The 17,316-nt window shown below is 40.6% G+C and overlaps 1 protein-coding gene across 4 annotated transcripts in view; it reads left to right on the forward strand.

Moving 5' to 3' along the window:
* ELMO1 (engulfment and cell motility 1) overlaps nt 1-17,316 on the forward strand; it is a 413,972-nt gene that overhangs the window by 300,825 nt on the left and 95,831 nt on the right. Inside the window, exons 1-2 of one of the 4 annotated variants that reach the window (XM_073332878.2) lie at nt 5,580-6,078; nt 7,249-7,599. The exons of 2 other annotated variants lie outside the window; for them this stretch is intronic. The gene's annotated coding sequence lies outside the window, so the exon portion shown is untranslated. Of the gene's footprint in view, nt 1-5,579; nt 6,079-7,248; nt 7,600-17,316 lie in introns of those variants that run through there. One more of the 4 variants, XM_073332877.2, reaches the window with a different exon arrangement.

The raw sequence follows: 17,316 nt of genomic DNA on the forward strand, positions 1-17,316 counted from the left end.
GTAAGATTACTTCTGTGCTGGCCAAATGTGTTCAAAGCAGAGAGAGTAAAAGAAGGAAAAATTTAACTTGATTAACATATATGGAAGTCCTTCTCAACAAGGTGGTTAAGTATTTTGGCATTGGACAAAATTTATATAGTTGGTTGAATCCAAAAACCCAAGTGTAGAAGTTTGGCTTGTAACACCCAGAGAGGCGAAGTTTCAGATTTTGTAACACCGCAAATTGGTGTTACAAATTGGCATTGTAATTTTATGCTTAGAATATTACCTGTAGAAATGCTGGAGCTGATGGTCTGAATTCTTCAGCTATTTGTTATGCAATGGCTTGATGTATAATTGATCTGTAGTTCTGGAATCACCATTATATATGGTATATATTTGAGATGACTAGATTTAAAGGTTGCAGAGAGCTGCAGGGCTGGTTTGTGGGTTTTGTTTTGTTTTTTAGTGGTGGATAAAAAACTGCCCTTGTGTATGGCCTTTACAAACCTAAATCACATTCTAGAGTTGCTTTTTAAGATAAACATTTGATATTTCAAGTCCTAAGGTCAAGTGTCATTATCACCAGACTGTGCCCAATACTTTATATCAAAATTCACTGACCTTAAAATCTAACCACTGTGAAGAGGAATATTCACCATTTTATGGATTTTGGTTGCTCTGTTCTTTAAACCCAATGTTCTCATTTTTGTTTTCCCATGTACATATTTTGGTTCAGCTTGATAGCTGGTGTATTTATTTCTTCAAGTCTGTTCATTTCCTACTCCTGTTACATAGGAATCATCTTGCAAAAGAGATCCTAAGTAGTGAAACCACATGTTTGTAGAGGAATGTGACGTCAACAAATCATAAAAATTGAAGGGTATATTTGCTGCTTATTGCATTGGCCAAGCATAATTGAAAACTTCCACTATTATTTTAATTGTTGTTATGCATATTAATATCTGTAGTTTATTATTTTTCATTTTTTATTTTTATTAATAGATATCTGAACTTTGCAGACATTAATAAATCCACACAAGCACTTTTTTAGTGAGTCAAGTAGTAGTAGTCCATTTTACAGAGGTGTTGAGGTGAAGTGACTTGCCCTCAGTGTCTCAATGAGTTAGCATTGGAGTTGGAACTGGAACCCCAAAGTCATGACTCTCCAGCCCACCTGCTGCCAACATCCCAGCTTTCATATAAACCATAGACATTAGAGGTGGAAAAGACTTAACAGATGATCTTGCCAGTTCCGCCAGCCACTGCATAATTGATTTCTGTGCTATGTTCTGCTGAGTTGAAGGACCTCAGTTGTCAGAGAAGATGAAAGAGCATTGCAATCCTAGCGTTACTAGACAGACCAAGTGTGTATTTCTCCAGATATTGCCCAACGTCTCAGGAGCCCAAAGGTCAAGCTTTATTAGCTTTAACTAGCTTTAACAAGCTTTAACTAGCGGAATCTTGTTTAATATGGAGGTGCACCACATGGAGGCTAGAAGCCCCTGCATCTCAAAGGAAGGCAGCTCTGATAAAGATGAAGTACCACATGCTGAAAAAATAGTCTCTTTGGCTCACATCTCAGTATGGGGGTTAGGGCTGCATTGTAGAACTCTGTAGGCTACATTTGACCCACAGGCTGCACTTTAAGCAAGACAGAGATATATAAGATGCAACAACTGAGCAAACTGGAGGAAGGGGTGTGTAGCCCAGTGATGCAGGAGCAGTCTTACATACTCCTCAAATTATAAATACATTAATCTCCAGGAGACGTACATTTGAGCAAGAGGATACCGCATAAGGGTGATTCTATCTCAATAGGGAAAGTGCTGTGTGCTCCAAACAGCAAATCATATCTCCTTACAATAGGCTTGAGTATTAAATGCTCTGTGCCTCTGCATTTCCCTCCGACTTCACTGGGCGCTATGGTTTTAGACCTGGCTAATTTGATTTACCAAGGGGTGTGTGTACACACGCACACATACACACACAATGTGCATCTTATTTTTTTCTCAGTCCTACTACAGATCACACTGTACCTCTGTCTAGAGGCAATGTATGTGATATATAACCTAAAATACTATCCTATCTATCCATCCAATCTATCTATCCATCTAATTAGGGTGACCAGATAGCAACTGTGAAAAAACAGGACAGGGGATGGGGGGGGTAATAGGTGCCTATATAAGAAAGAGTCCCAAAAAACGGGACTGTCCCTTTAAAAACGGGACATCTGGTCACCCTATATCTAATCTATGTTGTGTGTGTGTAAAATTTCCCATATTGGCTTTTTGTGGGATAGCTCACATATTTCTATGTAAAAAACAGTATCAAAAGTGTGGAAAAAAATTTTAGTAAAAAGAAATTGGCCCATTTTCAAGAGAGAAAAATTCATTTTTTTATGAATTTGGAGAAAAAGTCATTAAATCAAACTGAATGAAAAATCATCAGACTTGAAGGTTTTTTATATGTTTTTAAATATTTTCTGTGGCCCTAGTTATTACTGCTTGCCTGAGGGAGTAGAGACTCAAAAGAAAGATATGGGTTTGCCTCTAGAATGAATACTTCACCCTTGCAAATAGTCTATCGGGTGGGCAAAACATTCACCCAGTATTTGCAGAGTTATCAGCTAATCGTCCCATTGAAAAGAAGGAGCTTTTGTCACCACAGAGAACCAATAGCTGCTGTGACTCTGTTGGAAGTCTGTGCAGACACCATCTCAGTAGTGTCTATCTTCTTTGTGAGGCCATATAGGCTCCAAACATCTTCTAGCACCAACTGGAGATGTAATGCCCTTGATTGTACTGACCTGCTCTTGTAACGTGGTAAGACAATACTAATGATAATTACTGCTGAGTCAACATGCAGTGACTTCCATGTGAATTTTCCCTTGGAAATCCACAATCTTGTGGGGAGAATGCCAAGAGTAGCTGTTCTCGAATTGCACTCCTTCCTACCTACAAAACATCTTTCCCAGCTTCCGTTTGCTGTGTCTGCTTGACTTGATGAATTCATCTTGATTTTTGTGTGGGCCTGTTCTGCATAGGTTCAAGGGTCTGGTCTTGCATCCCTGGAGCCCTCAGAGTTCATCTGTCACCAGTGCTTATATGGCTTCCCTTTACTATAGTATCTGAGCACATCATAATCTTATGTATTTATCCTTAAAACATGCTTGTAAGGAAGGGAAGTGCTATTATCCTCATTTTACAGAGAAGGAAGCTGAGATGCCAGACAGTCAAAGTGACTTACACAAGCTCACAGAGGAAATCTGTAGCGCAGAAGGGCTTGAACATGGATCTCCTGAGTTCCAGTCTAGCACCTTAATCAGTAATGCTCTTTCTTCTCATTACCCTGAAATCAGTTGGACTGGGGAGACGACCAAGGAGTATGGAAACTGAGGCTAAAGGAGGGTTCACCCTATACTTCAAAACAATATTGATCATTATATTTGCCTGTGATGGTGGTTTGTTAAGAAAACTGAGCATGAATGAATGGTCTTGTACTCTGTATATCATACCACAGTACTGGTAAAAAGAACTATTCATCTGATTAGAAAATTCTCCAATTTAATATTGCCTTAAAAGCAAAATACTGTGCAGAGGCTCACTGGGACTGTGACAGATGATCCTTCTGTGTCCAATTGCATTTTATTTTATATTTATTTGTTTGTTTGTTTGCTTCTATTCTGTGTAGCTATCCTAAGCTCTTAGTGGTAACAAAGCTTTAAATCCACATAGTCCATAAAGCACAACAACAAATAACAAAATAAACAATTGCAATGCTTGTGTACATTTGCTTGCATATAAATAAGATAAACCCTTCACATTATTTCCCTTGCCCTCAAACTAACCTCTTTCCAAATGCCTGGAGAAATAAAGATGGCTTTTTCAGCACACCCTGTTGGTTAGCAAATCTGGCTATAAATTAGCCCTTCCCTCCCCCAAAATGCAAATTGGCTGCCTTCTGCAATTTAATGTTTCAAAACTAAAAGAGCGACCATAAATGACAAGAGTGCTGGATAATGATTTATAAAGATATTCACTCTCAAGAAAGTGGCTGACAGCATTATTTTAAATATCTAGTAAAACAAAAGCTGGGAAAAGGTAATGAAATGTGAAAAGTTGCTCCTAATCCATAGGAAATCCCGTTTGTTGTGCATGATTAAAAAAGCATTTGTTTTCTCTAAAATGAATGCTTAGTGCCAGCATTGCAGCCTAGTGGCGTGAGCACGGATGATTCTTAAACATGGCCATTTATAATACTTAATAGAGTGGTTCTGTAGAATACTTGAGTATTTTTTTTTCCAAATAACAGGCCACTTCCTTCTTGTTCTCTATTTAGTAAGTTCAAACACATTCACGTAGATATTTTGGCAGAGAGGTGTATCCCTTTCTGTGTAGCTGAGGTATTTATATGGTCCCCATTACCATAGTGTCTAGGCACTTTACAATATTTAATCCTTGCAACACCCCTGTAAGGTATAGCAGGGCTGCTATTCCCATTTCACAGACTCAGTAACTCAGCACGTAAAGGCTAAGTGTCTTGCCTAAGGTCACGCAGAAGTTAGTGGTTAGAACATTGAATCCAAGCCTCCTGAGTCTCAGGCTAGTGACCACTGGACCATTATTCCTCTTTTTTTCCCCCATTGCATCTCCCACTTTACTTCCCCAAATCAGGCAATGCTTACTCCTTCTGCTGTCAGGGCTGGATAGGAGTGACCCACATATCTGAATTGCAATCCACGTGGCAGATGAAGGTTTTTCCTGTTGACAGTTGAACATGAACCCTATTTAGTTGTAGTTGGTAGGTGAGTATGAACCTGCAGTCAAGACTTGGGGACTAAGGTAGGGGATGTTAAAGACCATTTGGGGAGCAGATCATTAAAAGAGGCATACAGGTGCCTATAAACCACAAATAAAATAATGTTATTTCAGAAAGTTGTGCAGTAGAAATAAATTGCCCAGGATCAGGTTGTAGATCCTCTTGGTTTGGGTTTGCATGTGAGCTTCACAGTAATGTATTTCCTGGGGTCCACAGAAGAGCTGGGAAGCTAAATCTAACATTTTCATAGCCTGTACATCTATTTTTGTTCTGTGATTGATAGAATGAATAATCAAACCCAAAATACCATTAAGATCAGCAATCTGTGTATACATACTTAAGCAATACTGTCTGGCTAGAGATGTGTCTATCCCTCAGTGTATATGTACATGATGGCATGCCAGTACACATCACATGCATATATGTATGTGTGCACATCCATATATATGTGCATGTTCTCATGGTATGTTAGTAGAAGCGAAGCAAATATATGTCTGTGTCTGTATATGCATGTATGCGTTAACACTGTGTGTATGCAAAGAGAAAGCAACTATGTGTATGTGTTTTCCCAGCATATATGTAAGGAGAAAGCAAACTCTCAATCAAATAAATAGTGAGAGTGGAAAAAAGATGAGATTGCATTTGATTATGAGTCTGGCAGCAGATGTTCTACACAAATCTAGCTCGCTGCATCCAGTCTGTTTCCATGGTGATGGAATCAGTAATTGTTAAGCTCAGGCGCTCTCCCCTCCTCTTCTCCCAGCAAGGTGGAAGCTGGATATGAGTCTGAACTCTCCCTAGATAATTGCCAGGCCCTAAAAAATAGCAGGAGGGCTGACGGAGTAGGAGATACAGAGACAGGGAGCTATTATTTTTCTCTCTATGATACTAGAAGTGAGGCGCTCTTCCTAGAAAATATAGTGTCTGAAGATGCTAAATAAATGGGCAGGAGTTTCCCTGAAATGGAGGTTCGCTGTGATTGGCTGCTGTTTCCTATGTTCTTGCCAATTGGAGCACAATTCGTTTCCAGCACTCTAAACATAAGCAAAGCTACATGCTTATTCTTTTGGACTTGACGTATACACCAGGCAAAGGTGTGCAAAGGAGGGGGTCTCCTGTCACATAGCTAAACTGAAAACGGATCTCATTAAAGAGCTTCATCGGAGACCATCTGCTATTGAAGCACGTTGTTCCTTCCATAGAAAGCATTAAGTCATTTCCTTGCTGTAGTATAGGAGGCAAATTTGTCATCGGGAACGATGGAACTACAGGATCTCTGTAAGTAAATCTCTGTGTATACTTATCCTGCTATTTCAGTCTGAGAACAGATCAATAAATAGTTTATCCGCCAAGAAAGAGGAAAGCAGATTAGCAACAACTGTAAATAGCACAAAGAGGGGCTTTTTGTGTGTTCGTTTCACATCTAGATAGATATGGTTTTATTAATGTCTCTAGACATCAGACGTACAGTAGTTATCTATTAGCTGTTCGTATTGCCTTGGGTTATCGGTTAGCATAATTAGGATTAGTATATGGAAGGGTTTTATATTTTGCTAGGTAATTCAGACTGTTTCTCTATTTTAATAAAGAAAGTGAGTCTCTTATACCAAACTACAGAAAACTGCAGGCGCAAAAGTAGGAGCTGCACCTGTGTGGTCACCAATGTTGTATTGTCGGCAGGCACATTATTATAATAATAATTTGTAAGGCACTAGTTCAGACATCCAACCAAAAACAATCATTAGTTGTTGATCATCCATCACTGTTCTCAACATAGTGAATCATGCCTTCACTGCCCTTTATTTCAGTTATTTTTAAAAATTAATTTCAGCAGCAAGCTCTCTTCTATTTTTAAGCTCTGAGACAGGAAGGAGCCCTTTGTTTCTTCACTAAGCAGGTGAGTGCAGGGCAAGCACAGAGAGTTCCCTCCTTTCCTCAGGAGGGGGCATACATTGGAATTTGATTCTCCTGTCTCTTGTGACTTGTCAGTTTAGCTCCTGTTAAGTAGATGCTGCACAGTTAGAGTCAGTGGGGGAAATTCATCAGTCAGTTGAAGTCAGTGGAGTTACACCAGCCATGAATTTGACCCATCCTTATTTCTATTTGATCAGGTACTTCTCATTGGACTGAGAGCTTTGCTGCTCAAAGCTCTTGGGTGACTCTCACAGTGCGCAGTTCATTTATCTGGGTCACATTGGAGAATTTTCCTTTGTGGCTATATCTGGCCATGCTCTTTGGGAGTTATCATAACCAACCCTAATGTAAATGCAGAATGAAGTTGCTTCTAGGTCCATTTTCAGCATGGTGTGTGCACGTGGGGAGTTAAGCACACAATTTCCTTTCCTGATGCTAAGAACTAAGATCTAACGTGCTACACTGCTGCCTGAAAATTTCATCCCAAGAGTCTCCTTTTCAGACACTGCTAAACTGAACAGTTTTTCTCTCTAGATATTTCCTCACATATTGTGCCAGGCAGAGGTACTGTACAAGACTCATTCCTTCCGTGCAAGGAATAGAGCAGGAGTGACCAAACTTACTGGCCCTCTGAGACACATACGACAATCTTCAGAAGTTTGAGAGGCACAAGGCACACCTGTTGGGAGCCGGGGGTTGAAATGTCAGCCCTGCTCCTGCTGAAGCCCGAGCCCTGGCAGATGCACGACGCAGGGCTGAAGCCCCAAGACCCCCTCCTCGCTGGGCAGAAGCCCTGAGACACACCTCCCCACTGGGCAGAAGCCCCTACTGCACCATCCCACTGCAAGGCAGAGGTCCTGAGCTTCCCCTGCCCCCCACAGTCTGGTAGGTGGAGAATGAGGGGAGTGGGGGGGAATGGGGGGCTCAACGAGCCACATTTTAATGGTAAAAGAGCCACAGTTTGTCCGCTCCTGAAATAGAGCCTGGTTAGGATGTTATGGCTGGAAAAGGAATTTGTGTGTGTGATTTTTCAAGAACTCTCTGATTAAAAATGATTTTTTTTTAAATATAGAATGTAGGATTCCATTATATTACTACAGTCAAAATGTCTCTTAATGAAAGGTGGAGTTGGCTCTTTTAATTATTTGTGAACATTTAACCCAATTCATTGCTAATTCCAGAAGACCATAGGTTAAGTTTGAATTCTTGCTGTTTGTGATCACTACAGTATTGGTCACTGCTTTCTACATTTACCAGTGATCCTTGGGGCATCTTTTATTAAAATAGTGTCCCCAGATATTCTGTGACAGTTTCACTACAAAGTCACTTTCCTGGTCTTTGCAAAGAAGAGAGATGATATGTTTGCAACCATTGTCTATTACTGGGAAATTTCCCCTCAGTGCTAAATGGCACAAAGTGATGAAACACTATTATCTCCTTTCCAGAATTTAGTTATCTGCTATGCTACTAGGCAGCTTATTCATCACTAAAAACATCACCACAGATGACAGCCTAAGCAGAGAGAGGTGCCCACTCGCAATCTTAGAGGTGGTCCCTCTGTGTCAGGGCTGAGACACATTGGAAGCACAGTTGCCAACTTTCACGTGGTAAATAAGCACCCCGACTTTAACAATAAGCCAAAAATCAAGCTAGTCCCATTTAAAAACAAGGCCAAAACAAGCCAATCCCTAAGAACCCCAACACTCTACGTGACTAGATTCCCCCGGCATGCAGTCTGGGATGTGGTGGGCCAGCTGTACACCCCGACTCTCTCTCCTGCTTGCCCCTTACCCCTGCTTGCTCCTCCTCCCCCCTTGCCCCGCTTGCTGGGAGTTGGTCAAAAAAAAGAACGAACAAGCTACAAGCCAAACAAGCTACAAGCCAAAAACTAGCCAACAAGCAACTCTCAAGCCAATTAAGCCAAAACCAAGCCCAATTTCTGCGTTTTTTTTCACAGGTTTGGCATGTCTGATTGGAAGGACAGCTGGGTGTAGTGCCCGGAGTTTACCTCTCTGTGCTGTAATTTCCAGAGCTGTCCTTCTGACCACCTTTCACAGGCACTGAAATACACACTTAAATTCCATAAAACAAAGCTTTCTACTTTCTGCTGTCTTAAGACTGATAATATTTGTGTTAGAGAGAAATATATTGTAAGGTTATTATAATGCTAAGATGTTATCTGAATTCTTGCTAATGCTTCACAAATGTAGTTCAAACAGAATATAAATGTGTCTAGTTCAGTCACTATCATTAACCAAATACTATTTGACTGACAGAATTCCTATATCTCCTATAACCTTGTTTGAAGGGATTTGTTTACTTGTCTATCCCGATACATTAGCAGATAAAAGGAAGGGGTGGGGAGAGAGAGCCTTTAATTGCTAAGCTTTGGGTAGTGGATCATAACAGTCTATCTTATGACTTCAACCCACTGTGGTGGCTGAGTTAGAAAAATCAGTGCTGCAATTTAAGACACATTTTGAAGTAGATTTTTGGCCTTATGGTATACAGAACAGTTGTTTACAGTCAGTAGAGGCATGCTGCATATTAGACTCTAAGCAAACCATGTCAGAGTCACAGACAATAAGGATTCCAGCAACAGAAGAGCAGGTGGACTTCACTAAGGATTGTGGCATGTTGGCAGCAATCAGGACATATAGTGCTGAAGGATGCCATCTTGGGGTAGCTTTAATTTCCTGGGTAGACTTGGAAAACACTGTTCAGTGGGCTCCCGTGTCTTTTAAAAAATGCTTTCAGTGGAGCTACACCAGTTTCCACCAGCTGTGAATCTGGCCCACATTTTTTGCTTACATTTTTCTTGGGAGATAAGCTGTAAGACCTTATTGCAAAGACCTTTAATTGTTTCCCCTTTCCTGCAGCAAGAAGAACACAGAAAATACATACAAAACCAAATGGAGTAGACGTACAGTAAATTGCTCCTAGCTGTTGACTTGACACAACTTGCTTTCAGATATGTGCATTTACTGTGTTAACTATTTCTCTGTGGTTCGTAGTACACTTGGAGAGCCTCATTTACATAACATTAATCTTTACTGGGCAAATACAGCAGAAGGCTAGAAGGGATGCTTCCTTTAACAGAGAAACAGTAGAGCAGATGGCTGCAGGTTTTACACAGTTTCTGTATATTTTTACACAGTTAAAGATATTTAATTGGAGTATTTCATTTTTCCCTGGAACATAACCCTCATTTCACTTCAGTGGAAACACTGTAGCCATTGCCAACCCAGGTGAACTGTTCACTGCATTGATGCTAAAACCACCAGTGTCATCCTTTTGCCTACCTCATGTTTATTTTCACCCTATTAATCAAATAAGTTGACACAGCTTGTTTGTAAAGCCAAATTCCATTTGCCAGGTAGTAGTGGGAAAGATAAAATCACAGATTACCTTGAATAAAACTGCCATGGATGATAACCTCAAATCAAAGCAGGTTCTATTTTTGTTTACTGTTGTGGTAAAAATTAAGTTTTTAAGGAAAAGTTAATTTAAGTTTAAAAAAAAAAAGAGAGAGAGAGGACCTTAGAAGACCTGTCCAAATTCAAATACTGCCCAATAACAGAGAGATTCCTCTTCTCCTTTCTTTCCAAACACGCAAGTACACCTTGTATAGTGTTTGCACACAGGTGCAAGTGTACACACGCACACACAGAGAAGTAGTCAGCACAGAATGAAAATGGAACAGCAAGAAAACAAAAGATTGAATCACCAAAGCCCATTGATTAGCTTGACGCCCATTTTGTTCAGCATTTTGCAGCATTAATCTAGAAAACGTCTATGCTTCACAAAAGTTTTCTGAACAATAGGAACTGTCAACTCTGGCAGATTTTACAGAGCTGCCATTGTTCCTGCATTGTCTTAAAGCTCTAGGTGACATGCAAAAAGATTTTTGGCAGTTGTTCAGGAATGGTCTAGTCACGTGTTCCTTACCTCACATATGTCATTTGCAATTAGAGTGCAGCTTAGCATAGAACTTTAGAAGCACGCTTAACCATCCCAGTGTTTTAATTTTATTGTATCCACTTAATTTTTTTTCTGAAAAGATCACTTTTGACTGTTCTCAATTACAAAGATCTTAAACCCTGACGGTTTAAAAGCAAGCCTGACAATACAAACCGGAATGATTTGGAATTGTGTAGTATAAACATACATGTTCGAGTTCTAGTTGGGTCACCCACTTTCTCTCTTACAGCTAAGGCCTGATTCCCATCTGACACAGGTTTTACAGTGGTGTAAATTCATCAATTTCAGTTGAACCACTTCTCATTTATACCACCATGAGAACAGAAGTGGGTTCTTTGAGGGTTTGGGAAGGTTAGGGAGGCTGCAAAAACAATTCATCTATCTCCTCCTTGTAAGACTCATCCAGAATGACCCCAATAACCACTACCAGGTCTGTTTGATTATGCCCATATCTAGTGGACAGTCAACTTGGTACCTTCTTTTCGATCAACATAAAAATGCCTTCTGTGCTGTGTGGTGGCCTAACTGATCCATGGTCATCTTAGAAGAGTGCAGAGACTTCCCTGGGCCACCTTCCTCAATAAGCATACCATGCATCTGATCCTTTAAAAAATGTACTTACGATGGGAAGGCAAAGAATATCTCCACAGAGTCAGCCCCACTCCCTTTGGCATCCCACTAATTCACAAAGAGATTTGGCCAGTTAATCCCAGCTGCTGACACATCAAACACCAACATTTAAAAAAAATCACCCAAAAGCCCATCCCAAACCCCATTCACATGAGAGAGAGAGAATGAGAATGTATGGAGTCAGATTCTTGGTACAAAAAGAAAAACGCTATTTTCCCCTCACCTCCTGCAATGATCCAGAAACACCAAAAACCAAACCACAGCCCCTTCTAAATAATAATAAGAATCAATAAATGAATAATATACGAAATAATAAAATAAAGCCACTGCCATCCACAAAATGCATCTTCCAACATATAACATTCTCCTCTTCCCGTCCTCACAACCAGCACTGGCATTCTTGAAGGGACTGTGATGGACAGCAGCAGGCATCACTAGCATACAGCGGAGCCTTAAATGTTAGAGCTTCCCTATCCTGTCCTGAGGTTCCCAGAGGCTACGATGGATGGCAGCAAAGAGAAGGTGTCAGTGTATAGAACAGTCTTAGTGTAATAGGTACCCCCCGTCAACTGGAAATGCTGCTCTTTGGTGGGGAGGGGACAACAGTAGTAACAGCATCAAGCAGAGTAGCCATCTTTATATTAGTTTCCCCTCTCCCGGAAGTGATGTCAGGACATTGGGTAACTGTCTGGGGGCTTCCATCTGCTTTCCTTGCTGATGTGGCAGCATGTTTGCAGTGTCTGTAGGGGAGGGGGGTGATTCTGGGGACCTACAGCTTTCCTCACCAATATCAATCCTCTTCTCTGCTCTACTTTCCACCATCTAGTACCCTCCCTCCTTTCCCGGAGGGGCTATGCCTACAGTTGGCAAATACTGCTATAGCTGGCAAAGCAGCAGCAATCGTCCCCTTGTATGAGAGGAAGTGTGATTTATCAGTGAGGACAGTAGCCTAAAATACAGGAGACCTAGGCTGAAGAACCTTTTCTAGTAATGGGGGTCATATAAGTATATAGTAAGTATAAGTATAAGTCATATAAGTACCTGAGATAGACTGATAGCATTATTTCCCTTTTTACAACACTTCCGAGTGCAGTATATACATTCACTTATAATAAAGATTCAGTTATCCCCCCCAAATAATGAGGCCCATGACGTTCATTTAGAAAAGCAAAGTGGCAGATAAGCAGTAGTCCTGGGTGCCAGTAACCTGCAGAGTTTGTAAGCTCAGTGGGAGAGCTTGTAAACTCTGCAAGAGAAAGCCCTTTTCCTGCAGACTTTACAGTATGAACTCTGGCAGGCTCATCCATTTTATGAATTCAGTGCATAAAGTGTAATACCTATAAAAACATGCCAAAGTCAACCATACGGTGGACACAACATATGTGACTTTCAGATAATCAAGAACTTTGGTTAGCTTGGATTTGGAAAGTCAAGGCTCTACTGTACTGTGCTAATTCAATCTTGTACTGTGATAAAAAGAAGATTAATATTAGTTCAGTGTCAAATTAATGTGTCAAACAATGTACTTTGAATCTGAATTGGTGGACTACATTTGTCAGTGCTATTGTTGTAGTGAAGAAAGTGCTCATTGTATAGCTAGGAACCACAGTCTAGTCGTCTTCATTTCTTTTTGTACTTTAGTTGCCTCATAATGTGAAACATCACGCTGAGAAAAGCTTTTACAGGTATATGTTTCAAGATCCACCTCCTAAAGCACGTTTGATGCCGCACAAAAGGTTTTTCAAGGGAGGTTTTCGAATATAAATAACCTTGCAGCCTGACCTATGGATCCACTTCCAATTTGCACTTCAGAAAAGGTTTCTACCCAGACACCATTACGACTGATAAAGAGAAAATTAGAAACCATGTCTGTAGCAGTGCCATTTTATCCTGGCACCCACAGTAATGAATGGCTAAAAGTGGGGGAGATGGTGAAAAGATTTGAATGGATTCACACTTATAAAAAGAATACATCCACGGATGCTAAGAATTAATGGAGTAGCTTCAGGGTAAGATACAGCTGATGTGACAGTGTTTCTTTCTTAGCCTCACCAAGGTAATTTTGCAGAATTGAAAAAAAAAAAAAACAATGAAAGGTTTTAGATATTCTTTGAAATTTTACTGTGATAACACTCTGATGCTATCTTTGGGCTGGATCATTGATTTATGATCTAAAGAGAGTCACAGTCTTCCCCCCACCCCCACCTCCCACAGTTTCCCTGCTGCTCTGGGGAGGTAGTGACCTGTGATGGGTCTATACCAGTCACAGCGCATGCTTCCTAAAGCACCGATGTAACTAAACCACTGCACGCATTTGAGGATGGAGTCGAGGCTCCATCCGCTCCCAACCTTTCTTGCCCACCTGTGTGAGAGGGGGACAAAGCAACACTGCAGAGCTTGCTTATCCCAATGTGTAGGAAGTTAAGTTTATACTCAAGGGAGTATAAACTGGGTGACTGGTGCAACAAAATGGCAGATTAAATTCAATGCGGATAAATGCAAAGTAATGCACATTGGAAAACATAATCCCAACAATACATATAAAATGATGGGGTCTAAATTAGCTGTTACCATTTAAGAAAGAGATCTTGGAGTCGTGGATTGTTCTCTGAAAACATCCACTCAATGTGCAGTGGCAGTCAAAAAAGCTAACAGAATGTTGGGAATCATTAAGAAAGGGACAGATAATAAGTCGGAAAATATCATATTGCCTCTATATAAATCCATGGTACGTCCACATCTTGAATACTGTGTGCAGAAGTGGTTGCCCCATCGTAAAAAAGATATCATGGAATTTGAAAAGGTACAGAAAAGGGAAACAAAAATAATTAGGGATATGGAATGGCTTCTGTATGAGGAGAGATTAATAAGACTGGGACTTTTCATCCTGGAAAAGGGATGACTAAAGGGGGGGGGGGATATGATAGAGGTCTATAAAATCATGAGTGGTGTGTAGAAAGTAAATAAGGAAGTGTTATTTACTCCTCTTCATAACAGAAGAACTAGGGGGTCACCAAATGAAATTAATAGGCAGTAGGTTTAAAATGCACAAAAGGAAGTGTTTCTTCACACACTGCACATTCAACCTATGGAACTCTTTGCCAGAGGATGTTGTCAAGGCCAAGATTATAACAGGGTTCAAAAAAGAACTAGATACATTGATAAAGGATAGGTCCATCAATGACTATTTGCCAGGATGGGCAAGGATGGTGTCCCTAGCTTCTGTTTGCCAGAACCTGGAATGGGCGACAGAGGATGGATCACTTGATGGTTATTTGTTCTGTTCATTCCCTCTGAAGCACTTGGCATCGGCCACTGTTGGAAGACAGGATACTGGGCTAGAAGGACCTTTGTCTGACCCAGTATGGCCATTCTTGTGTTTTTCTATAAATGTGTGTAATATGCCCCCCTTACACCCACACCACAATCTAGCTCTTTGGTTTTGGTTTCAGTATCCTTTAGCAGGCAGTGAGATAGTATGAAGGAGGAAGCAATGTGCGCTATAGATACTGTCCCAAATATTTTCAGAGGGGAACATACTGCAATTTTAGTCATCTAGGGCAAAATTCTCTCCCCAGCATCTAGCTTGAGTTAACTTGGGGAACACAGTGGGTGAAAGAATCTTCTCCCACTGGCCACAGGGCATGAGCAAAGCTACTCCTTGGCCAGTCCTCCAATTTAATGAGTAGAGTAGCCTCTGTGACACTCACTTTGCCCTCTGGCAGGGAAGAAAGAGATTTACTGACCTCACCTCTGGCTCTGCCCCTTTACATGAGAGGCTCCGTTCCCCTATTATCAGTGAAGTGGATTGGCTACAAAGAAGGTTCTTCACATCCACAGAGAAGAGACCAACATTTTCCCCTTAGTTTTTGCTACTTCATTGTCTGGTCAAACTGCCAGTGATGCACCCAACTAAGGTAGCCAACAGTCCTGGAGTCTCCAGGAATTAAAGATTAATTTTAAATTAAAGATTATGTCATGTGATGAAACTTCCAGGAATATGACCAAACAAACTTGGCAGCCCTACACGATGTATGTTATGCCCATAAACTCCCACCCTTCTATGCAAATGGCTGTTCTTTCACACAGATAAGGTAAGCAGACATGCACAAACACAGTTTGAGCCAGAAGTTCCAATTTGCATGCATAGGTACAGTGATTTTTGGTACAGTGAGAGGCTCTGTCATATGTAGAAGTTTGGCCCAGGATTTTTCTGTCTTTAAATGCCATAGTAAACCATTTTTAGATAGCTATTTAGTAGAACTTTGCAAAACTCTCTGGATTCCATTCATAGTAGTTGTGCAAATGTTTTCTTCTGTTTTGATTCTTATTGGCTGTCACTCTCAGAGTCTTCCTTTTGAGTTCCAGGTTTGATTTAACCTAAAAACCCAAAGGACAACAACATGGTGTGAGATAAGTGTGTTCTTAATGTAGGTCCCCTCTACAGCTGAAACCAGTGGAATTGTGCTGGTTTCTAATTGAATAGCCTGGTCATAGGTGGAACTTAAGGTTGATGAAATAATTGATTCTCACATGTTGCACAAACGTATAAATCACCCCAAATTTGCTTGCAAGATTACCATTATTTGAGAGCCTTGGGCCTGATCTGTAGTATTGCTCAGACAAAATTCTCACTGATGCTAGAAACAGTTTTGCCTGAATAAGGATCAGGCCCTGTGAATTTAATGACTATGATTTTTTAATATATTTATGCAATAAGCCAAAAACTTTTAAATAGAAATTTCTTCACTGGAGCAAATATCAGGCAGTGTAGTGGTACAAACCTGAGCACCAGCACTTTGTCACTGATTTTGTAAGACAAACAAATTGCTGGTTGTATGGCAGCTTTTAGGATTACAGAGCATGTGCTGTGAGGCCTGACCCCAGGAGGAAATATTCACTTTTTTAAATACTGTTTGGCAATATAGAGTATTGGCTAGTAGATAAGACTCATTTTTCTCAGTAGGAGAAATGTATGATGATTTGCATCCTGAAAAATATAAGAAAGCACCAGAGTTACTTATATACTTTTAAATTTAAACACTAAGGATTTGCTGCTATGTGTCCCAGAAGTTAGTCTGAGCTGTGATTTAGAAGGATTATTGAACTAAAGATCCCAGAGGTGGTTGTTCTTTGTTGTAGGGTTGAGCTGTATAATTCTTGTGATTGTAGAATTGCATACATTTCATCATAACCTTCTTTTGCATATGCAGACACCTGGAGCTGAATTCTGACCCTTTTTGATCATGTACTTGTATTCTAGCCACCACAAGTGCCTGTATAACTTCAGCGCAAATTACTTGTGTCCAAGGCACAGGTACTCTGGTAAGGGGAGTGTGTGTAGGGGATCAGGGTGTATACTGTGTCTCCTGATAGTAAAGATCCAAGTGGAACATTTCTGTGCAGCTGGTGCTGCAGCAGATCAGTGAAGGGTGAGTGCTGTAGGTTTTCTGGGAGCTAGACCCAGATCACAACATTTGTGCTTTGCAGCACAATGTTTGTAGCAGACTTCGGTGCTTACACACATCAGAGTCGGATTATGGATTCTGGAGTTGCCTAAACAAAACAAAAATCCCAGAAAGAAGTGCTGGCCCCATTGAAGTCAATAGCAAAGCTCCCATTGACGTCAGTGGAGACTGGATTTCACCCACAATCTTTAGCAAGGCATTTTGTCCTGTGGAGGAAAACAGACAGCTGGGTGCCGAATGTCAAACTGCACTTTCTGTTAAAGCAAAAGGAAAACTCTGAGGCGCTCACTGAGAGTCACTGGTTAAAAAAAGCAATAATTCTGGTATATAATGAATGAGCAGAGCTCTTGCTGAAAGCCTGCACCTGAACTCCTCTGATCTCCAGCCTGTACTAGTAGAGTAGTTTGAGGTTTTTGTTCTTTGAATCAACTGGTACAAATAATGATCACTAAAGCAAAGCCTCAAAGGCCTAGGGACATTTTTTAAAAAAATCTTTCCGCCATTTTTAACACCACTCTGACTG

Source organism: Lepidochelys kempii, chromosome 2 (genome assembly GCF_965140285.1).
Source record: "Lepidochelys kempii isolate rLepKem1 chromosome 2, rLepKem1.hap1, whole genome shotgun sequence".
Lineage (NCBI taxonomy): Eukaryota > Metazoa > Chordata > Testudines > Cheloniidae > Lepidochelys > Lepidochelys kempii.